Raw genomic sequence first — 25049 nt, 5'->3', positions numbered from 1 at the left:
CATTGAAGGTAGGGAATTCTGATAACATAACTGTTGTAAATTTGGTTTGTAAGATTGCTATTGTAATCCTCATATAGTAATAAAAAACAAAATTAAGCTAGTAGGAGAATAGCAAAGTTCGATTATTTCAGCGGTATGTTATCAGATTTCCCTACCTTCAATGGCCTCGACTGACTCAGGATAACTTCGGAGGACATGGATTCCTATTCAAAAGTTGTTCTCTCTGAGTACCTCTATACGCTCCTTCAGTTTGGCCCTAACCTTTTGAATCACTCTGTATAGTATCATATCAGTTTGTATGTTTCTATTCGTTAGTAACGTTTATATTTTTGGACTGGGTATGAACGTTTTGCCACTGGGGGTAAGCACGCCGCTGTGCTCTTAACCCTTTCTTACTGATTACAAAAATTGTTCCCAGTGCGAACTTAAATATATTTCCAGTTTAGGTGAAAATAAAGCCCCTTTTACAACGTGTTAATCTCACATGTGGTTGCTGTGAAATTAGCCTGTTAATTAAAAGCGACAGTAAATGTTTGAAAGTAGTTAACTTGTAATAAGTTTAAAGAGAAATTCACGAACATTGTTTTAAAAAAACAACATCCCGAGGAAGCTTGTCTTCTTGACACAAAACGTTCAGCCCCAAGCTGTTCTGTGTGTTTTATGCACTTTCAGAAATTGAAACGCTACATCTCTTGCACTTGTGAAGCCGTTAACCCACGAGCGTGGTGATTTAGTAAAATATATGGAATTTGTGACTATTTAAGGGGCTATTAGCTTCTGACAGAACACACTGTCTGACCCATGAAGTTAGTTTGATGTTCTATCAGTCGGAGGGTTTAGCACATTTTTTCTGTATTTCTTACAAGAGAAGCAAATACGTGGGTTCATTACACAAAGCAGCTGACATAACAGAAGAGTACTTATTTAACGGTTAAATGACCATAGATACGCTGTGTGAGCTCCAGATTGTTTCATCATCAGCTAGTCTGAATGGTTCCATTCTTTGCACCGAAGTTACGAGGTCTGGCATTTAAGGAAACTGACTTGAGTACTAGTTGGTACATGCTAATGCGATATATTTATTATATAGTTTTGTGACTGCAGTTATGTGCTGTGTTGGATTACACATGACCATTGTTTCTTAAAAACGCAAAGGACATTAAATATTTCACCTAGATTTGTTAAAAATCGCAGTCTCTTCGAAAGAGTCGAGACTGTGTTGATAATTGAGTGTTCAAGTACGACCCACGAAAAGACGCCAAGGTCTTCAGTGGAATTGTCTGGTGTATAGAAGTAAAAAAGGGCGAACGTCAGAGTCAGATATTAAGCTCCAGACAAGCAAAGACGCTGGGCTGATGATATGAAGTAGGAAGGCGAGTACTTTAAAGGTTGCCACGCTGTCAAAATGATTAGTGACTATTTTTAGCTACAGATGGAGTCTGGTCCTTTTAATTGCCATATCCCGTACGTCGAAATGTCAAACACAATGAAAATCTAAGTACATTTAAAGCATAGATATTTTACGAGTTTCTTAAAAAAAACTGACTGCATATACAGGAGGTCATATCAATGGATCTGCATATTTCATCTTCGAAACTAATACAGTTTTACAGAAAATTAAATTGGAGTATACACTAAAAATTTCTGATAGTTTTTAATAATGGTACGTGTCGTTCTACACCAATATCGACCTTACTTAGAGCACATGTCAAATTGTGTCGACTTTCTCAAAAATGGCTTATTATACAAAAATAGTTTTGATATAAATATTCATCTTATTGGTATATTAAATTTTTCTACATGTTTAATATTTACATAAAACAAGTAAACAATTTTAACTCTTAAGTTGTCTAAGGTCTAATTGCCTTTGCCACAGCATTTAAATAAAGCTGTCACTTTGACATGATGACATGCAGACTGGAGGAGTACGTCTTCCTCTTCAACTATTAATAGTCCTGACGTTTAGAATACGTTGATTTTTACCTACTGGCCCTCTAGAGGCCTTCAGAGTTTTTTCTTTACTTTTTATTAAATGTTACTAACAAATATATTGCTTTGTTCTAAAATGGGCATTGCCTAGCAATAAATGTTTTAAATACATTCTCAGGTACTTTGGACGTATTGAAGGGAAGTCATAGCTTCTGTTGGCAGCAGTGATTTATATAACGTATACTGCTCACTGGACGTTATAGAACAGTTAAGTACATGGATACTGCATAAAACATTATTATAGTTGGGTGCACTTTACCACTTCGATTCGTATTTCCAAATGACGGTGTCTACGTGAGTGAATTACTTAACCATGCTATAAACAGTGGACTCCTTGCTAAGTGTCAGACTGGTTTCCATTGAGTGTTAGTCAATTAGGTGTTAGTAATAATGGATCCGTATTGTGTAATACTCGTATCAGAGATGCTACTAATATGATTATGCGGTTTACCTCCTTTATACATATAACTCAACACTCCCAAGCTTTGGAGGTCAGCGAGCATGGGATACGAGGTTTCTTTCTGCCAGATAGCAGATCTAAGTACAATGGTACTCATAGTTAACCGAGATTTTACAGTTGATCCAACTTCATCTTCAGAATCTGACCACCGGTAGAATGAGACGATTCCAAAATTGTAGCTCACAAGTTTCTGGACGTAAACAAAAGCCCTATTATATGGATCAGTACTATTTTATAGTTAATTTTCAGTAAAGATGATTGTCTTCTGTTATTATTGACAATTTGTAGGATTTGAACTTTCCACGGCGGTGAGTTTGAAGATGGCTGTCTTCTGGGTTGTTGCGTCGTGTAGTCTGGTAGAAGTTTATAGACGTTTTAGAGGTCCTTGCTAACTCTATTATCAGGGCGATCATAGCAAGAGCCTCTGAAACGTCGATAAATTTCTACCACACTACACGGCTCAACAACCCAGTACTATGAAAACTCTTATGCTGTATCGATGTAAACGAGCTATAGTATCTGTCTTTCACCCAGTGTGCTTTCTGTGATGTGCAACTAAAGATTTTACTGTTATTACTGCACAAATGGATCGAACTTTCTTATTTCTAATCGCTTATTTTCCCATTTCTTACTACACTTACAAATATTTCAGTACATACTCGTTTACAATGTTATCTAGTCTTGTATACACCCTGGAACTTCTTAAAAGTTTAATTCGGCCTCCTTGAATTTTACTGATAGATGTTCATTAATATAAGTCAATCAAGCGTTAGGAAAAGAAAAATCAACGAGGAGAACCGTCATAATAGCCGAACCGGAGACTTCTTGAAAACAACAGAATTTGGAACGTTGGGTCAGTATTGGTATAATATCCCTCAGTAATTGCAATTCGCTGTTTGAAGTTGCGTAATAAGATTGGAAGGGGCCCTCTGGTCTAGAAGAACTGAAAAAGAAAAATGTATAATATCTGATCCATGACACCACTAGAGGCATACATGCATTGCAGGTTGCGTCACCTCGGTGCACCAGTACCTGTTGAAGGAAGTTAAAACAACAATCATTGAGGTGGATATGAGAAGAAAGTGACAGATCTGGAACAGAAGAGACGTGCGAGGTGTGCCCTTGAGTTAAACATCTCAGATGAAAATAATTGAGTGATCAGTGCAACACTGAACCAAGCCGATCTTAACGTGGTACTCTGCGAAATCTAGCTTAGATCATGTTCTCATTCTATGGTGTGTGAGAACGCTGCTTCGAGGGAAATATTTTGACCTAAGAAAGAAATGCAGAAACCTCCCGTCAGCAGCAGTCCTTTAGTGACGTGTTTAAAGTAGCCACAGTTTTATATTTGTGTCCAGTTTCACTAAATGCGGCATTTGGTTTTGCGTATCCGCGTTTGTCATTTTTGTACAGTGTTATCCAAGGCTGACACCAATGACCTCGGCCCACATTATCGCAATAGTCTGTTATAGCAGTGACCCTGGGTCGTGTGGTTTGTCCATTTACTAGGAAAACGCGACGGGTTAATTTACACATGTACTTCGCTAACGCTAGAGTAACATTAATAACACTAACGATTTCTTTATAATGTACACCGTTTTTTGTTGGAAGTAGATGTTAGTATTCTCTTAGTATGAGGACAGTTTGGGAAGCAGAAACTTCTGACTTGTTCCTGAGGTAAAGGCCAACAATAAAATGTCACGAATTTTTAAAAAGAAATTGTTCGTTTTTGTCTCAGTTGACCGAAAGAACACGGAAATGTATTATAATGAACGTCAGTTTTAAATTTACGAATTGAAAATGATCATTTCTGCCATTTTCTCATTACATGAGCCTGTCCAAATATTAATACAGGATCTATATTTTCATTAAGGTATCATAAAACATGTCTCGGAAATCTTTTAGTGGTTTTTACGGACCACGAGCCAAACGAGGATCGCTGATTGCACACCATTGCTTTAGATACGCCCACATAAACTTCATTCTTCTATGTTTATACATCTCATTGATTTTCCATGTTCCTGTCACCGTTTGTATAATCAGACATTATACTTGTCTATACATGAATTTGTTGGTATATTTTGTCTTGACTTCTCTCAATTTCTTCCTCGTTTATACCTACTAGTATAGGTCTCTATCATAAGCTTTTATGTGTACGTGCTTTGTGCGTGTCTGTTACTTACATACAGGCGAATTCTCGATTAGTATCGTTGAGCAAGCAAAGACTGCCTTTCAAAACTGTAACAACTCATAATTCATAACTAACTTCGTACCCAATTCAAAGAATACGACGCCTGCAGTTAAAACCGCATCATTTATATCCTACCAATCAAAACAGCCGAGAGAGTGTTTCGCAAGACTGATGCGTCATATTGCACTTGAGGATAATGGGAAAAAAGAGCACTGGAAGCAAATGTGGAGTGATAATTCAGTTGTGCAAACTGGAGGAATTTAGTTACTGTCGATTGAAAGTGTAGTCTGAAGTTGTTTGTAGGTGTGCTGCAAAAGCACGCATAGAAATGAACCAATTCTTCTGTCGTAAGATATTCCAGTGGCGAATCCCTTTCCAGAAATCAGGCCTTTCAGAAATGCAATAATGTTCAACCCCCAATAATCGAATTAAAATGTTAATATATTATTATGCAGCTGTTGTGTTATACGGTAAAATATTTATTTTGTATTGCTCCAGTTTTAGGGGTTTGGTGGCGTACTTCTAGCCAGACCAGACCAGTCTATACTTTTTCCTTTCCTAATTTCTTTTCTTTCATATTCCTCTCTTTTTCTTCTTTACCTAATTCTCTCATTTTCTTTGTTCTTTATCTCTTTCGTTCTACATAAAGTGAGAACAGGTTATAAATTAACTTGGGAATTCTAACAGTAATAAAAACATTTTACAAGTAGTGTTGGTATTTTCCTTCATCTTATCTTACTTATGGTCTCAGTAAAAAAGTATAATTATCTACTCTTAGAACTTGCATACGGGCGTTCTTTGCATAACTTAATTCTGTGTATCCTGCCACAACTAAAAGAGCGATTATAGTTAATTTACGTTGTGTTACGTACCCTTGGCCAAAACAAGTTTATAAGAAACATCTATGGAGATGAGGTGATGCTTGAATTAAGATGATAAGAAGTGGGAACACGCTGATAAATCATTTTCTAAAATGTCCTGAACAGGTATCGAATTTCAGTTCCGTTTATGAACGCTGTGCCCTTACACTACCAGCACCAGCTTTAGTAGTAGTAATAATGCAATTAATATTATAATACTAATATAATAAAATAATTTCGTTGTTTGTATTCATTCGAAAAGCTATTCTTGTAAACCCAATTCCCTATTAATATCAATTGTTAAACATGGAACAACAAAATATTAAAATATCCTTTTCATCTGAAATTATATAACAGCAAAAGTAATTTCTATTAACTTAAGACTACAATAGAAATTAATTTTAAGCATAAAATATTAACGTCTTTATGAATACGTAACGATTCACATCAATAAACATGAGGCAACGAAAATTATATTTCATTAGCTTTAATGGATGAAAACCAATAATTTTCAATCAAAATGTATTTTGAAAATCAATTACATCTACATGACTGAGTGTAATGAATGCGTTGCCCAGCCTGGCGTTGTGATGTAATGCTATTACAGCTTGTCGTCAGAATAATACACCAGTTGCGAAATGTTTTAATTAATATCTGAAACAAATTTAAGGGGTAGGTGCAAATTAAAATATCTACTATTTTACAGTACACAGTTACCTGTTACAGTGTACTAATTACATTTTAGTCTCTTTAATGTGATTGCACATACGTAACAATCCCCAAGAGTGGTTTTTGTTCAGTATGCAATAACATTTCAAGGAATTTCAGCTCAGAACAACCAAATGTTTATGGTACTCGAAGATGCATTACTGTGTCCACTGACCAGCTGAATCAAGCCCACAAATTCATACCCTGTTTTAAGTTCCATTTTAATATTATTTTCTTAGTTACTAAATTCAGTATGTTACTTTTTATCAGTCTCTATTCTCGGGGGGTTAAGCTGCTGAAAAATGAAGCTGACTCGTCACATCATCTGCGATGTTAAGGTTGCTAACTCTATTCTCCATTCATTGCAAACGCCCGAATGGGGCAAGTTCGTGTTTTATTTGTCCATTTACATGTAAGTGATTTTCACTAAGTGCAGACTGAACCAAGTTCGTGGTAAAAAGAACAATTACATACGTTGCCCTGACTGCATCGTGCTCAACATCTCTGCTATTGCAGTTTGGTAAGAAACCGAGACATTAATTCAAAACACAAACAATCCACACTGTACTTTTATAAAGCGGAGAACGCGAGATGGAACTAATGTCATGTAAAAATGTCTCTAACAGGATGAATATAGCTTTGTCTTTTTGATACATATACAAATATTTAGTCTAAAAACGTCAGTTGTTGTAGCGTTTCATGTGTCAACAAGCAGTTGCAATGTAAAGTGCAAAATGATGTTCTCTTAAAGAACACCGTCTCCTTGTATACGCCAGAGATATTTTGTACCAAAAAAGCATCTCTCTTCATCCAAGTAAATAAGTGTGTGAATGAATGTTAAACAGAATTCTGATTTGTAAGAAACAGGCTATGCATTAATACAGGTACTTAACTTCTGTTGAATCTATTTATACTAACTAGTTACAAATGTTATTACGATTAAATAAATTAGGCGCTGAACATAAAATATTGAATGCGTGAGAGAAAGAACTTTTGGCTTGAGAATCCCAACGGAGAAACGTTATTCTTAAGAAGCACGTTATGTACGAGGAGATGCGTACAAACTGGGATCCGGGTGATCAAATTAAGGATGATGTTATGCGCGAAACATGTGACAGTTATGTAGGGGGGAGGGGGTAAGAAACTCATGCAGCATTTTAGTTGGGGGAACCTGGACGAAAGAGACCATTGGAAGGACCAGAGTCTAGATGGGAGGATACAAAAGAAATAGGGTGTGGGGTTGTAGACTTTATTAAAATAGGTCAGGTAGGAGATCTAGTGAACACAGTAATGCGCCTTCGATTTCCATGAAAGCAGTGCTCAGTTTCATGGAGTTACTTAGACCTCGAAGGAAAATACTACTTTCGAGAACTATCTGTTGATGCGCAGAGAGTATTCAGATAAAGTGTAGGAGGGCGCGAATTTTTGTAGAATAAGTTTCTATTTACGAATATTATCTATTTTCTTAACCCATTGTTTATAAAGTATGGATACTTTGGAGTGTGGACTAATGAAAGTACATTTACCTTACACATTTACCTCTTATCTAGGATTAAACCAAATTTAATAGAGATAATGTCAAGTTGCCGGAAATAAATCTGTTCTGTTCATGCCATTTGCATAATCCTTAAATTCAGATTGAGGGAATTATTTGAATTCTGTTAACACGAGGACTAATACGCGGAGGTTTACAAAGAGCAGAGAACGAAATCAGCCAATGCTGTGTGATCTCTCTGAGTCCGAGCGGACTGTGTGAAGTCCCCTGAGGATGTAAAAATGGAGCTGCCAGGTGTCGCTGCCGCCCGGCTTGGGCATTAATCACTAGGATATTCCTTTAGTATTGACAGTTGTTGACTCCCTGTTTGGATTCGTGCTTCTCGAAACCAAGCTCCCATTTTCTGTTTCAAGCAGAACGAGTTTATCATGACCATATTTAGGCGTGTTGTTATATATAAATAAATAAATATATAAATATATATATATATATCTTCACCACAGTCTTTGCAATACTAAGTGGATATTTTAATCAGACGTTTCTAGTTTTTTAATACACTCATGTATTCACATTCATCCTTTATATGAAGTGTTTTCGACCTTTCCCAGAACTGGGGCCACAGTCACCGTTTCGTATCAGTTCGCAGGCTACTGTATTACGAATGATGATAAATGATGACTGTTTATTTTAAAAAATGCGAGATTAATACAATAGCTAAGTTAACGCCTACTGTTGCAAACAGGTACACATATTACTCAAGTTTTTTTTAGAAAGCTCAGTCATTACTGAGATATTTGATACTAATTTTGCTAAGGAAACTTTCAGTATAAATTTAATATTTGCTGTTGCGTTTCGTCTTTGTACCTCTGAATGTTCGTTTAACGCTATGCATTAACCTGAAACATTTTCTCGCAGCGAGATATGCTCGAAAATACTGATGACATTAATAGGACGTGTTTTCTGATATCAGGTAACTAATTTTAATCATACAGAGCGGCACCGTTTTAAAAAATTTAAGCGATTCGCACAGAACACATCAGCGGGCCGCTTGTTGAGAACTCCTGCTTTACGTAATCTACTGTTTGTTTATGTTTGGTGAAAATATTCTTTTTAACTCTCTCTTTGGAACACTCTCAATATTGGAAAGAAGTCATAGGGGAATTATGTTTACTCTAATTGTAATAGGCAGAAATTTTCCAATCTTGATCTATAATTCAATTCTAAGAGGTTTTGACGACGGTAGTTAACACTTAAAATTATTCATTGTCAGGACTTTTTCCATCGTCTATTCTTTAAAGCCCACGACGTGTCAGTGTCCGGTGACAGGTACTAGCTCTATCTAAGGGACCCAACAGAGTAGGTACCTCTCACCTGAAGACGGAGACAGAACCAACCTCCGAAATGTCGTGGGTTTTAATGGAAAAAGTCCTGACAATGAATAATTGATCTAAAATTCTTAGAAAATCTTCAGGGTTATTTCATTCGCAGGGACGAGATAATACATACTTTACTTAGGTTCGTGAAATGTACCTAATAAACTCTTAAACTAAGAGAGTAATAATAATAATAATAATATATTTGGTTTGGAACTATATACAGAGATCTGTGGCCGCCTAACAACAGGTTTTCACGGCCACAGTCCTTACATACGTAGCACTATTAGCACTACTGCTTACTACAACTATTCACTAATGCTACTCTACATGACTATTCCTTAATCCCTAATACTATTTACAGAACTCTTTCTTATTGTTCTGGTGCCTTCTACCCCAGTGGCAGTTCTAAATTCCTAATTTTGACCTGTCTTTTACATCTTACTTTGTACAGAAATTTCCCTACATCCCTGACCTCCGTGTCATTCGTAGTGCTTAAAATTTTCTTGAAGGCCAACTCTTCACCAACGGTGAACCACTTGTTCCTCAGGAGCTGTTCCCTCCACCTCCCGGTTTCCGTACACCTTAATAGTATGTGAATCTCGCTTTCTGTCGCCCCACATAAAGGGCATATTTTTTCATCCATGCCCCCCCTCATCCCTCTCAGCTTCCAAATACCCGCTCTGAACCATGCCCATCCCTCCCTCTCCACCCTCGTACAACAACCAGTGTAACCCTGTCTACCCCACCCTGATTTCATCTCCCCATACAACGCCAAAGATCTACTAAGAGAGTAAAGTAAAGTGTATTACGAAATTTGTTTCAATCTTAATACCTGCCTTTCAGTATGAAATCTGTTTATGTCGATCATAAACAGCCTGGTGTATGAAACTGGCTTTCATATTTTTGCTCATCTATTCAACACGTCTTGGAATATAGCATGCTGACGCAACAAGTAATTAATCTTCACGAGGAATACAACTTTCTCATTTCAATAAGTCTAGTTACTCAATGCCGGTCTACTAGTAGTAGACTTGAAACTAGTAATTTACAATAAAGTGCAACACTTCAATACAAAGTTTTGTCAGACCTCAGTCTACTTAAGACATGAGGTATCTGAGCCTGCGGCTTTGGCCATCCTCAGCCTTTAGAATTCATGAGATGATCCGTCTTTGGAAAAGCGGGCCACTTACGAATAGTGCCAGAATCTAGAACGCGCTGAGCGTTACTCTTACTTTTGGTACTAAATTTATAAGCTCTGGTGTCTCCTTCAATGCATGCAACATGCATGGGACGGATGTGGAGTACATATAAAATTTTAGTCGGAAATTCGGTAGAAGAAACTACTGTGACAGTTGTAGATGGGAGGGTAATATTACAATGGACATTAAAATACGTACTGTATGAAGAATGAGTTTGGTTCATTTGGATTAGGATATGGACCAGTGGTTGGCTCTTTTCATCACGATAATGGACCTTCTGATTCCATACTAGTCCGAAAGTATTTTACTAGCTGAACGATTATTGACTTCTGTAAAAGGACTTTCATACATGACATTAGTTATATGTTCCAGAGGCCAATTAATCGGGCAGAGTTAACCGGTCATGCCACTATTATTAATACATTTTCGTGGTTTCTTCTCCAGGAGAATGTTGGGATAGTACCTTGAAATAGGCTATGTTTGATTCATAACTGCTCTACTTCCCATTTATGATACTTGGACTAAAAATGTCCTTAAGTATAAACCGAAAAGAATCAAATTTTAAAACCCTTGGGAGAGGGGATGTATGTGCATTGTTCCACAACATGGCCCTATAGAAAACACGCATGTTGCGAAACGCAAATTTCTCCCTGCATCACAGTAATTATTTGTGTTGCATGAACTTCGTATCTTGACAGACTGGCAAACACCGAAGTGGTAATTACAAGCCGGTTGTAGATTCGGCGGAAACACACAGCATTAGCGACGAACTATTCGTTCATTTGAATTTTCCATATGGATACACGCAGGAGATGCTAATTGCCAAAGTGCAAAGTACATGTCACTGAACTAACAGGCAACATTGATTTCCAGTCAGTACAGTCAGGATATATTAACTGGTTGTTTTAAGGACGACGCTACCTGAGAATTGGCCCTAAGCTTTGGCGTTCTTAACTTGAAATTTCATCCACAGAGTTCGCTATATTATTTATAAGTCATTTGGTTGTATATAATACAAAATATATCTAAATTATAACTTGTTAAACGTAAAAATTTGTCCCATTGCTTTCCAGTTTTGTGTTTGCATTTTAAGTACGATTTCAGTATATAATTTCTAAATGATTGTATTCAAAGTACAATTATATTTCTATTTACGAACGATATTAATCAATTATCGGTATTACTAATTTCTCTGTACCATTGCGTATATTTAACAAATAGATGTCAATAAACTGATCTTTGTTAAAAGAGACACTAGCTATGACATAACGCATGCAACATTACACGGGTTCCGTAAATTTTAATCATGTACCTTGTAACTCTGAGGAAACATATAGTCAGTCGGACGTTCGTGGTTAATTAAAGCAATAGGTTTGGCAGTTTCGAATGAATGCGCGTTCAACTTTTTCTTTGACGCTCTGTACAGTAGACTCACGTTGGGTTGATCCGGTATGTACGAATTCATACCAATTGCCTAAATAATTTATTGTTTCAAAATTAATTTTAGTTAATAACATGCCAAAGACTATAAGCTGTGAAAGCTACACAAGAAGTATTTTTATGCAATTTATTTAGGTCTTAGAATAAACAGTGATTTTTGAAACGTAATTACCGTGGCGTATGGGAAAAGGAGTGCTAAGGTCAATATTTAGAACTAGACGAAAGTAACAGGTAGACGGAGAAAATTGCATAATAAAAGTATGACAATTTTTACTCCTCGCCTAATATTGTTAAAGTAATCAAATGAAGGCCTCTGACAAAGACGGAAGGTGTAACACACATGAATGAGGTGAGAATTTGCCATCGATTTAATGCAACAAATTTTTAGTTTGAAAATGGAGGGGCCACTTGGAAGACTATGGTGTACATGGAAGAATCATGTCACAGTTAACTGAGAAAAATGGTGCAGACTCAGAAGAGGGTGTAACAGCAAACACTTTGAACACTGTAACAAACTTTGGATTTTATAAGAAACAAGAAATTTCTTGATTATCTGCGACTGTTAGCGTTTCAGTAAGGATTCTTACATGAAGTAAGTTCGGGCGAAGTGATGAGTGAATGCTTAATGACTTAGAATTTTTTATGTCATACAGATCCGCACTGCGTATTGGATTCACTTATGTCGGCCATCTTTCAAACACCTGGAATGGAAATATAGCGTTACTGCAATGTTTGCTGTGCATTAATCGACTAAGAGGCAGTAGCTGATTTAATTGTTTACAGCCAGTTTAAATTCATTAATCGTCCGTCATTCTACACTGGGCTACTGACATCGTTGTTAGAAAACTATAAATAAATTGCAATACGTCATAAATTTGTACCTGCCAAGCAATTTGAAGTTCGCCACTGACGGACTTTTCCGCCAAATGCAGCGACGCTTACTACCTGTCCTATCATACGATGCACTGACCGAAACAGAATTCAAATGCGATCATTTCAGCTCGGCGTTCTGTTTCCTCATGTCACACAGCATCGTCCACGATTAATATTTCACGTTATCAGTGTAATGTCGCATGTTATATCCCTTGTTCATTTTTATCAACGACTACTTTAATTGCATCGCTTTACTGAATATGCGAAATGGTGCATAGAATTTAGTAATATGATAGTTGATTAATTCCGTCCGTAAGCATAGGACTTACTGTGTTTTCAACGCAGGCATTTAGTAATTTTTGTAGAGATCGTACTTTAAATACAATCACAAAATTTCCAGTCATTGGAAACCGTAGATTTTCACGTCTAATAAGATATAATCAGGATAATTTTGTGTTTTGTCTAACTCAAATTCCGGAAATAGGCCTATGAACATAAGGTTCAATACCAACTTAAAACTCTTAGTAATTTCGTTCCGGGTACCTCCATAGTGTGACTGAAATTCATTTCAATATTGTGAATCATTCTCTTTCCTCGTCTTCCAAATATCCACATCCAAGAGATTTACCGATTATTCTATACACACTTACTAAAGGAAAGGTTTTTAGGTTATTTAACGACACTGTTTTAGCTCCACGAGAAGTTGGGCATTTGAAAATTGGCAGTAGTGAAGTATATGAGAGATTCTTGCCCTTTGAAACTTGCATAAACCTTTCTCGCAGACGTAGTACTAACGCATTAAGCCAAATTTCGTTTAGAAGGAGAGACATTATCCTAGAGACACTGGGGAAGGGAATGAAAATGCTCAGGATAGTTGGTAGCTTGGCCGAGATACAGTCACTTTCCGAGAATAAGTCTGTAAACTTATAATGCTGCTGTAATATTTGCTTATCCTAGTGTTTGTTCCGGCGTGTGATATTAAACCTAAATCTTTGGCTCACATTTTTTAACTTACATTTGTTCTCTGCCTTGGCCGCGCGAATTAACCCTTTAATGCAACGAAGAAGAGAGACCCAGAAAGAGAAAGTGTAGAGAACTATTGAGAAACACTGCATTTACCAAGAGCGAAGAGCAAGAATTGTTTTAATTAGACTAAGGATTCTTTAAAAGTTCAGTTCATACCTCAAAAAAAGCACAACGTTTCTCTGCGACAAAGATGAATTGGTTAATAGTGTTTAAGGAAAAAGCGGTAGATTCCAAATACCACATTTAATCAAAAGTGGATATGATAGTCTATTTATTAGTAAATAATATAACACTGATATGATAGACCTGAATGTGGAGTGACTTAATACGACATACGTTTATTTTATGAGTTCGTCTTTTGTTTATAAGGAAAAGACGCATTACAGAGTACGTGACAAAACGAAATACGCATACAAATAAACAAGAAATTAAAATACTTTGTGGTTCTGTCACCAGAATTTTCTGTTTCAAGTTATTTTTATAATTTGTTTAAGTAATGCAGTTTTGCATAGTATTTAATTATGAGATTGATTTAGCATGACGAATATAATTTCTTTTAATACTGATTAAAGCTGATAATGGGGAAGAGATAGACGACGTCCGCTCTCTTCACAGTGGATCGCAGTATTCTGTCGAGTGGTTCAGACAACATTAAATACGTTGTGCACAGCGCATACATAAACCTTTACTAGAGCGCGCGGTAGGTGGCAGTGTCACTGATTTTAATTATCTGACGAAAATCCTGCTCTGAAATAATCCAATGTAATCTTTCTAATACTGAAATAGGAAGAGTCGATATTGTTTATAACAGTAGCGACAGATGTATTAAATGGAACCACCAAGTGTAATTGACAGGATACCTGACACACAGATCTAATGAGTTAATGCAGTTTAAACACGAAAATAAGGCCATACAGTGCACAGTTATTTAGTACACAATGCAGGGTTTTTGTGGTGACACTAAATATAGAATTAACAGAGCTCAATTTTTGTAGGTTTTTGATTTAATTCAATGACAAAAAGTAATGCGTGAGAATGACATTTGTTAGTTATCAGCTAACTCCCCCGAGCAGGATATTTTTTGAGGCTAATAATTGCCAAGATTTCCAACAAAGTATCCGACTTTTATGGAAAACGAAGATTTGTTATATTCATTACTGTCTTTACAAGAGCCGGAGTCACATGAATCCAGTTTACACTTTTATGCCATATTTACTTATGATTAATTTAAATATTATCCTACCATCTGCTACTAGGTCACCCAATCTGTCTCTTCCCTTGAGGATTTTCGTGTTAAGTTATATATGTATTTTAATCTCTTTCATGTCTGCAACATGGCCCGTCTTACATACCTTGATTTCAGTACCTTAATAGTATTTGGCGACGAGTACTAATTATGAAGCTGTTAATTATGTGATTTTCTCCGCTGTCTTGTTACTCCCTCCTTCTTGGGCAAAAAAATTATTCCTGGCCAACCTGTCTCAAGCCCTCTCATTGTATGCTTTGCTGTGTCACGTGAGAAAAGTAGGATAACTTTAGTAACCCTTATCATTTGTCTTCATCCCTTTTGAATAAAGTTTTGTTACCATAAAACAGTTGTTGAAGAATCCTCTGTTGCTTTCTGTATCTAACACGGAGGTTTATTTAGGCACAGCCTTCTTAGCGGAACAGGAATTAATTTTTCTGACATTTTTATTTTCTGTTTCATAGTTGAATATAGTTTTTGCCTTTAATTTGATTGTATATGTTAACATAAAAAATATTTCCCCCATTAAGTAGAGGAGTTGCCACAGATGATAATGATATATACATTTTGTATAAATTTATTTACACAAACTGTACTCATGGAATGAAACCTTAGGACCGAGGCTCTAAGAGAGTTCGTGTTGCATCTTACTATTAATACGTGTATTTGATCAGGAAAAGGGTCTGAAGTCGATATCAGTAAAACTTCCTTTCTTCTTCTGGGTTTTTCATAAAAATTTATAATTATTTGTCGGTTACAATTATACACCTGAACACACCTAAAAATGTGACTTTCGTGGTACTCTGAAAAAAAAACGTAATTCTAAATAACAACCAGATAAAATGAATACAAGAACACGGTACGAATCAAAAAATTAAGAACAATGTTACTATATTCAAGGAGTCATTTGGTGGTAATTAAAAATTAAATTACCTGGCAACAACGCTTTCAATTATAAGTGGGGTTAATGACGAAATTAAGAGAAAATGCCATCCTAGAAGTTCTTGTTTCTGTTCAGTTCGAACAAGTACTGTTGTGATCCCGTTTGTTTTCTTAAATCAGAAGATAAGGAGGGGCCCATGCAAAATAATGTTACTTCTCACTTTGTATACGCGTGAGATGAGTTCTTGAAAGTAATGCGCACAAAATCACTTTAAACGCAACAAAGAAGAAATCGTACGACGAAGAATTTGTGATTTCTAGTTACCTCATATTTTTAGCATAATAAAATGTAGTACGATTGTATGATTTGAGGTTTCCACAGCGGTGAGTATGAAGATTTCTGTCTTCTGGGTTGTTACGACGTGTACTACAACCCAGAAGACAGAAATCTTCATAGTACGATTGGTTGGGCTGTACATGTAGATAGGAATGTGGACGTACTCCATGGGAAACACTCACTCAGTAGATTAAGAAGGAGATGATAGGGTACGTTTATGATGCGTCTTAGGGATGTAGGTTGTAAGAATAGGAGTTGGTCGCCTGATATGCTTGCAGACGTGTCGACGCAGGTTTTAAAATTTAGCCGAGGATACGATATTATAATGCTGAAATAAAAACGCTGGTATCGAAAGCGCGTTCAATGAGTCATCCGTGCACAAAAGTACCAACCAGAATATCCTGTATTCCGACAAATAATTGAACCTGGGACGTCCAGGATTTGAAATAGGAGTGCCAAACACTTCGAAGGAACCGTTTTTGTTAATATGATACCGATACGTTGCTATATAGAAATCTCCTACATTTAATATATGTACGACAACGTGATGAGCTGTAAACCTGGCTATCCGAGTTTCATTATCGACTGAGGAAATGGGATTTTCTACGTTCGCATGGCTCTGTGGCCAGCTTGGTGTGTAATGAGATCTATTTCCCGGGGGTGTGGAACGACCACTCACCGTCAGCAATGTCGAATATGTGAATGCATGGATGTCAACCTCTCTGACGTCCTAGCAAGATATTTGTAACAGGTATACACGTGTTAGGTTAACATACACTAATGTTAATTAAGTTTACATACGACCTGAGTGTCGCGGACCCAACAAGAGTTTATTTATAAATAAAACAACTTGCATGACGTTCAAACTATCCCAAGAAACATTTCTTACTTCCGAGCAGTTTAGGAGTAAACTGTCCGCTCGTTTGGTTAGATCGACTGTGAAAAGCAACAAGAAAGAATTATACAAATGAGAGGCAGCCTTACGTACGGGTCTGAATCCAAATTTAAGTATGACATTTTAATTCCCGAATGATTGTGTTATGGATTATTTTTTGCTGATAACGGCAATATGTCAGTCAGCTGAATATGTCTTTTGTTTAATTGAAATTCATGTTCTGTTTGTTTATTTTTAGAAGTCTAAAATTTTAACCTTTGATATATAATAGTCGATATGTTGACAAAAATATGTTTTCAAATACAAACGTCTGCGTTGAGAGGTAGTTCTTACGAATATGCCAGTTCATCTTATAAAATGATGTAACCTGATGGATTGTCACTTATATATGGAATTTATTTGTTTTCGAAAGAATATTTTTGGTGTGCGAAATGACACAAACCATTTTGTGCTCAAAAGATTACATTATTTATGTATCAGGTTTGTTATAAATGACTGTACGTGGTTTGAGGGATTTAAATCACGAAAGGCAGAATTCCGTGAAAATGGATTTTCTTTTGGTTACTTGCCTTTGTTTCTAAAGCAGGGCTTGCAGACGAACCGGATATGTATTAATTTTTAAGAGAATTTTATAGACATTAAGCTGGAATTTTCCATGATTTCTACGGTACTTCGAAACGTTTTACTGCGTTAAAATTAATCAGATGCGAAAAACTACCATCGCGTAATCCATGAAAGGAGAAATGAGAGATAATGAAACATTTATTATTATTATTATTATTATAATAAGGAAATTGGAAACCGTATTATTTTTTTTGTGTGTGTTTAGGGAGAGGTCGCTATTTTGCAAATTGTTTCCATAAGGATAAATGGACAGCTGAATGCCTCAGACTTCGACACGGAAACATTAATTCGGGTATTAACGAGAGATAAATATGAAGGAATCACTGGATGTAAGATCTTTATATCTTTTGCGCCTTATACAGGAAATCACGTATTCGATTCCCGAAACGTAGGCCAGCAACGTTGGTCCGGGTTCTATGACATTTCCTAATGTTATATGAGTTTGATACATACTGTATTGTTTAAACCAATTGAATTCTTAAGTGAGATTTAATATAACCTCTCAATACAATGTTGTGTATAAATATGTTAAGTAGGTTCTATGATGTATTATCTGGAATTACAGTCAGACGGACAAATATGATTTTGTTGTTTACAGTCCACAAATTCTTTAGACTCTATATAAATTTTGCTGTTTAAAAACATCGTTAAACAAATGAAGAAACAGTCGGAAACAATGTGCGATTCTAATATTCTATGCAGCGTTAATGATATGAGGTTGCCTTTTTGCCGGGTCTTTGATCTCTCTTGAGACTGCTTTTCAAGAAATCGTTTTCTCTGAAAGCAGGAAAAATAATATTCAGTCGTTGCTATGGAAAGTTGCTAAGATACCGCTTGGCACATGTGTTTTCTTCATGCTGTACGCTGAGAGCAACTGGGAATTATATGGTAATTAAATATCAAGCAACTTCTTCCTCTTAGAGAAGCAGTTTATTTGATGACGAAAAACATCCAGACTGTTTCGTCACGATTGTTAAATTAAATGCAATTAAATCGGCAAATCTTCCACCTTTATATTTATCTCCGGTCCCGCCCACTTTACAGAGTTTTCAGTTTAATCGTTTTTTACTTTGTGGGTACTTCAGTGTTTTCTTATGCTATTTAATGGCGCTTTCTTAGCTGCAGACTATATTAGTTATAGGCCGATATTATAGAATGGGGTAATAAGCACGGAAGATCAATTTGAAGACCGAAACATTTGTAAAGTAAAGTTTGTCCCACTATACGCCATGTAGGCGTTTGGGGTGAGTGGAGGTATAGCTCCTCTTTTCCTTGACCTCTGCACTAGATGGGGGTGAGTGGTCAGCATCACGCCCCGGCCGGCTTTACCCCTGGGAAAGGACCCCGGTACCCATTGTAGAGGAGGCTGGGTGGGCCCCAGAGCCGGTCTGGACGCAGAGGCTAGAGGAAAAATCCTCTGCCCCCGTCGGGGATCGAACCCCGGCCGTCTAGCCCGTAGCTTAGTCACTATACTGACTGAGCTATCCCGGCTCATCCGAAACATTTGTAGCATAGTTTAATATACTATCACAGAATTCTTCTAGAAAAATGGAGGAAAACCACAAATTACCTTAGGAAAATGATAATATTGTTAGTTTTGTATAGGCATGAAATGAGGTCACTTGTCTTTGACGATAGAACGTGTAGACCTACGTTTACTGCAAGTGTTTGAAAGCAGTGCACAGGAACATATTTAAACCTATTCCGCATGAATTAGGCCCGTATGAATAATTTTGGACATGGAACTTCGTGATTTATATATTTTAAACTGGAATTATAGCTCGGAAAAGAGAGCCAATGGCTAAAATGGGTACTGGTAAGGAAATCTCTTGGCTGGCCTATAAATGAGAAGATAATATGATAACAGTGGGATAAGAATTAAATAGGATAAAGATAGTTTTCTTTGGTCGCTTTGAGAATTAATGGTTTAATCTGTAAGTTCTACTACCAATGAGTTAGTTGGCTGTGAGCATTGTGCACACCTGACATAACTTAGACTTGGGGAACAATTCAATATACTATTAATCTTCTATTAAATTCTCCCACCACTAATGATTTTTTATGACTGCTGTTTAATTTACCAAGATGTCGTAGTGAGATTTTAGATTGTCACGTGGGTGAAGATGTCTGTACTGTGATGCCATGTTGACTTGTAGGTAGAGATACTAACGTTCTGGAGATAGTATATACCACCTCCTTGTCCTCCTTCAGGGCCTGAAAATGGAGCCTGTATGTTCCTCAGAAACATTAATATCTAGCTACAAGTCCACACGGAGTCATAACCCAAAATAAATACATCGGAAAGCCATCATAGTATTGAGTAGCATCATAAACTGACCCACCATAACAATATTTGTTACAGCAGTGCCCCAGTGTTAGGGAGGTGTTTAAATCCTGGTTCAATACCACAACGTGAACTAGACCAGCCAAAATTCCGTACAGCATCAGCAACTTAATTACATGCCCATTTTTGAAACTCAAATGCGAGGCGAAGTTTCTTTGTGTAAGACGGTGTAAACCCCACAAGCAGTTAAGCTACAACACACGTGAGAGTAGCAATATTTCCTTACAGTATCTTATAAATACGTTAAAACTATAGTGCGGGGCTATATCCCTCTGCTGAGGCCCGTGTGGTTCAACCACAACATATGCCAGAGTCGCCATTATGCGACGACAAAGCAGCACCTACAATTTAATCACTAACAAGTGCTCTAAAGCTATGGAATGAGGCGGAGTTCCCGTTTATATGAAGGCTGGGTGTCTACAGGTGGTTCAACCACAACACTAGCCAGAATGGTCTTATTTTAGTACAGCAGCACCTATAATTGAATAGTAAATGTTGTAAAGCTATACCATGGGGCGGAGTCCTCCTGGCTATATGAAGGCTGGGTGGCTTCCATATATAACCACCAGAAAAATGTACGAGGAGATAATGAAGGAAAAGAAGCGGGTTTGGCAAGAGAAGGAGTCTGAAAGAATAAACGATTTGGTAAGGCATAAAGAGATAAAGAAAGTATGGGAGTCCATAAGGGACATAGTGGCGAAAAAAGTTTTTAGGAATGAGGTAAATCCAACTGCGTGGGTGAACCACTTCCATGATCTGTTCGCTAGGGCAGCTGAAGGGCGATTGGTTTACCCAACGCAATTGCTGGGCTCCCAATACATAGAGGAACTGGATAGGGACTTTACGGCAGAAGAAATTAGGCAAAGTATATCAAAAATGAAAAATGGGAAAGCCACTGGCGTCGATGGGATACCAGTCGAGATGTGGAAAATGTTTTGCACCGTGGAAGGAGGAACTGAAACTTTAACAACTTTGTTTAATAAAATTAAGAAGGGGAAAGATTTCCCAGCAGAGTGGGGAGTTGCAGTTATCAGTCCAATTTACAAAGGGAAGGGTAAGAAGAATGAGCCTAATAGTTACAGAGGCATTTCGCTTCTGACGGTGATAAGCAAGATATTTTCTAGCGCCTTGGCTGGTAGGCTGAGAGACTGGCTAGTAGGTAATAAGATCCTGTCAAGGTACCAAGCGGGATTCGTAAAAGGGAAAAGAACCACAGATAATATCTTTATTATCAAAACCGCAATTGACAGGTATCTAAGCGTTAAAAGAGGCCGTATATACTGGTGTTTGGTGGACCTGGAAAAAGCCTTTGACGCGATTGATAGGAAGGCCTTATGGTTTAAAATGAGACGGAAGGGAGTGAGTGGAGGAATGGTTGAATGTATCAAGAGAATGTATGAGGGAACCAAATTTTGTGTGAAGTGTGGAGAAAACGAAGTGACGGACCTGGTTGAACAAAGTAGAGGTGTTAGGCAAGGGTGCAGTCTGAGCCCCTATTTGTTTAACATTTTTATTGATAATGTTATCGACTATATCCAGGAAGGAAACATACACGCGCCTGTGATAGGGGATGAATCAATTCCGGGGTTGTTGTTTGCGGATGATTTAGCATTTGGGTCGTTTACGGTGAACGGCTTGCAGAAGGGAATCAACCAAGTGGCGAAGTACTGCAAGGAATGGAACTTGAAATGCAACTTGGAGAAGACGAAAGTGTTGGTATGCAAGAGGGGAGGGAAATTGAGAAAGGATGAGAGGTGGTTTATGAATGGCAAAATAATAGAAACAGTGAAGGAAATATGCTACCTGGGTGTGACCCTGGAAAGCACAGGAGGGTGGGCTAAACAAAAGGCTAAAGTAGTGGCGAAAGGGAAGCAGGCCTTAGTGGCGATAGATAAGTGCTTAGCCAGAATGCCACATATGAGGATAAATATTTTAGAAAATGTATACGAGATGGTATGTGAATCGAGAATGATGTATGGGGCGGAAATATGGGGATTAGAGGAGGGATGGAAAGAAGTTGATGTAATCCACGGGAGATTTTGTAAGAAGGTCCTAGGGATACCAAGGGTCGGAGCAAATGGGGTAGCCGAAGTGGAACTGGGGAGAGACAGCAGGAGGAGCAAGGTTTTAGGGTTGGTCACAAAATTTTGGTTAAGGATTTTGCAAATGGACAGGGATGATTTAGTAAGGAGATGCTACGACTGGCAGGTACTGAACTTGAAAATTGGGGGATGGGCTAAGGGGGTAAAAGAGGAATTAGATAAATTAGGGTTGGGGTATATTTGGCAGGATCCGCAAGGAAGAAGTGTGGGCAGGACGTGGGAAATTTTAAAGGAAAGGTGCAACGCCATAGAAAGACAGAACGTTTTTGCTAAAATTAGAGAAAAGAGATCTCTGGCGTTGTACGGGGAGATGAAATCAGGGTGGGGTAGACAGGGCTACATTGGTTGCTGTACGAGGGTGGAGAGAGAGGGATGGGCATGGTTCAGAGCGGGTATTTGGAAGCTGAGAGGGATGAGGGGGGGCATGGATGGGAAAATATGCCCTTTATGTGGGGCGACAGAAAGCGAGATTCACATACTATTAAAGTGTACGGAAACCGGGAGGTGGAGGGAACAGCTCCTGAGGAACAAGTGGTTCACCGTTGGCGAAGAGTTGGCCTTCAAGAAAATTTTAAGCACTACGAATGACACGGAGGTCAGGGATGTAGGGAAATTTCTGTACAAAGTAAGATGTAAAAGACAGGTCAAAATTAGGAATTTAGAACTGCCACTGAGATAGAAGGCACGAGAACAATAAGAAAGAGTTATGTAAATAGTATTAGGGATTAAGGAATAGTCATGTAGAGTAGCATTAGTGAATAGTTGTAGTAAGCAGTAGTGCTAATAGTGCTACGTATGTAAGGACTGTGGCCGTGAAAACCTGGTGTTAGGCGGCCACAGATCTCTGTATATAGTCTAAACCAAATATATTATATTATATTATATTATATTATATAACCACCACCACAGCACAAGCCATAATAGCACCTGGAATTTGACTAGCTTGTAGACGGAAGGGGTCGAAGTATTGTTTCTTTAAAATACCATATTACATTTTCAGGGACTATTTACTGTTCGTGTGAGTTTGTTTCATTAGAATCTGGCAATTACCCCATGAGTTATCTGTAAAACTACTTGCTACACTGACGAATATGAAATAAGAGTGGTAAGGAAGGAGCAAGTTCCGATCGGACCAGTTCCGGATCACGGTCCACTAATTGCAAACAACTGTCCTGAACGTAACGGAAAATGAAGTTAAGGATATGGAAATCGTCCCGTCCCGAGGGTCCACACGAGACACAGTCTTTCTGAAGTTATTTTAAAATTTCCCCAGAATCTATTCTGCCGTCCTGTAACTCGGTTACTCGACATTGGCAGTGCTGTATTGGAACGCGCTAGAATATCTGATTACTTCATACGGATTGGTCTATCATGAAAATCCGACGCAACCACGAATACTTTCGAGATTACATTGTACTGCACTGCACTCTATGTACGGTACTCCAATGATGGGGTAACGGCATGTTCACGGAGAGAAATAAAAAAATATGTTAGTGAAAACGCTGCAGACGAAGGCAAGCGAGGATAAAACTTCTTGCAACAGTGGATTAAACGTGCTTATAATTCCCTAAGCTGTTTTTAACAACGTTCCCCAAATGAATAAAAATGTTTATAGTATGTTCATATATACATATTTATTGCAAAATTATTATAATGGAACTCCTTTTATAGGTCATGGGTCATGCTACAAAGTTGAGCTCTGTCATTAAAAATGTAGATGTTTTATACGAGTTATCTTTTTTACATTCTGTCTTCCACGCATGCTCGCTTCCTATTTTTTAAACTACATATGTCAGGGTCCATATTGAGAAACTGACAGTCGCTCACCTAGTCAATACATTCCCAGTTTTTAAGGAAACCAGAAATTTATTGCCGTGTAAACCGGTTCCAATAAGAAGCAAATTCAGCTCACATATTCACACCTAATTCTTTGAAACATGTTTTAATATTAACCTTCTATCTACGCTTACGTTTTCCAAATACCCTCTTCCTTTTATCTTTTCCGAGTAAAATTTAGATATATTTATCATCTTCCTCATCCTCTTTGATTTCATCTTTCTAATACTTGGTGAAAATTATGTCTTTCTCTCCCTTTCCTTATTTTCATTAACTTGTCTCTTTATTTCTTCCTTCCTTACAGTGGCTGCTCATTCGAAGGAGTTTCGCCTTGGAGTGTATGTTAACTTTAAACACGTTATAAGGGAATAAAATGCAGATAAATCACAACAGACAACTCAGGGAAATATAAAAGTGTAATAGGTTTCATGAGGGGTAAATGTGTGATACTTCATCATTACATTTAACAAATATAAATAATAAAATAAATACATCAGATTAAATAGAGACAAGTAGAATTTTCTGAAACACATTACAAGACATGTACACGACACAATGCAAAATTTGACGAATGCGTTAAAATTAATGTTGAAGGAACTACAGTTGTTCACTTGCGAACAGATTTATATTTATTTAGTACCTGATAAGGAGGGCTTAATTAATTATTATTGCTTTTGTCGCTTTATTTTCATGTTCCAGCCTAGATATCTACAATCCAGTAAGTAGGTGCGACAATAGTTTTCTTTGGACATGTCTTTAGGTTGTATCCGATTCGAATCTCGCGCAGATACCATATATCCTTACGTACGCTGTATAATCTCCCCTTGAAACAATGGTTAGCTTCTGCCTTTTCTATACGAAAGTTCTTTCTCTGTCTGAGCGCAGTACATTTTATAAGTATTAAATTCACGTACTTGTTCAATTAGTTAGTGATATTGTATAATACTTGTTAACATTTATGCAATGTGTTTATCACTGTGAATAAGCTCTGAACTCGACAGTCATTAGAATGTTTCGAAATTCTGGAATTAGTGTGCCAAATATCGGGTTATGATGCTATCAGTTTTCGAAAGAAACCACAGACTACGAGAACAACTCAATGCGACTGTAGTACTGAATTTTCAGTGTTTACTGTAAGCACCACTTGTTCGTCTTTAATGACACTC

General features: G+C 37.4%; 1 protein-coding gene across 1 annotated transcript in view; it reads left to right on the top strand.

Annotated features, from left to right (window-relative positions):
- The window catches only part of LOC110839727 (kin of IRRE-like protein 2), a 577271-nt gene that overhangs the window by 95414 nt on the left and 456808 nt on the right, over positions 1 to 25049 (top strand). The window lies entirely within an intron of this gene.

The sequence above is a fragment of the Zootermopsis nevadensis genome, unplaced genomic scaffold, assembly GCF_977971745.1.
Source record: "Zootermopsis nevadensis isolate Lab colony 2312 unplaced genomic scaffold, Znev_1.0 Znev_ptg000022l, whole genome shotgun sequence".
NCBI lineage: Eukaryota > Metazoa > Arthropoda > Insecta > Blattodea > Termopsidae > Zootermopsis > Zootermopsis nevadensis.
This window is presented reverse-complemented; position numbering and strand designations above follow the sequence as displayed.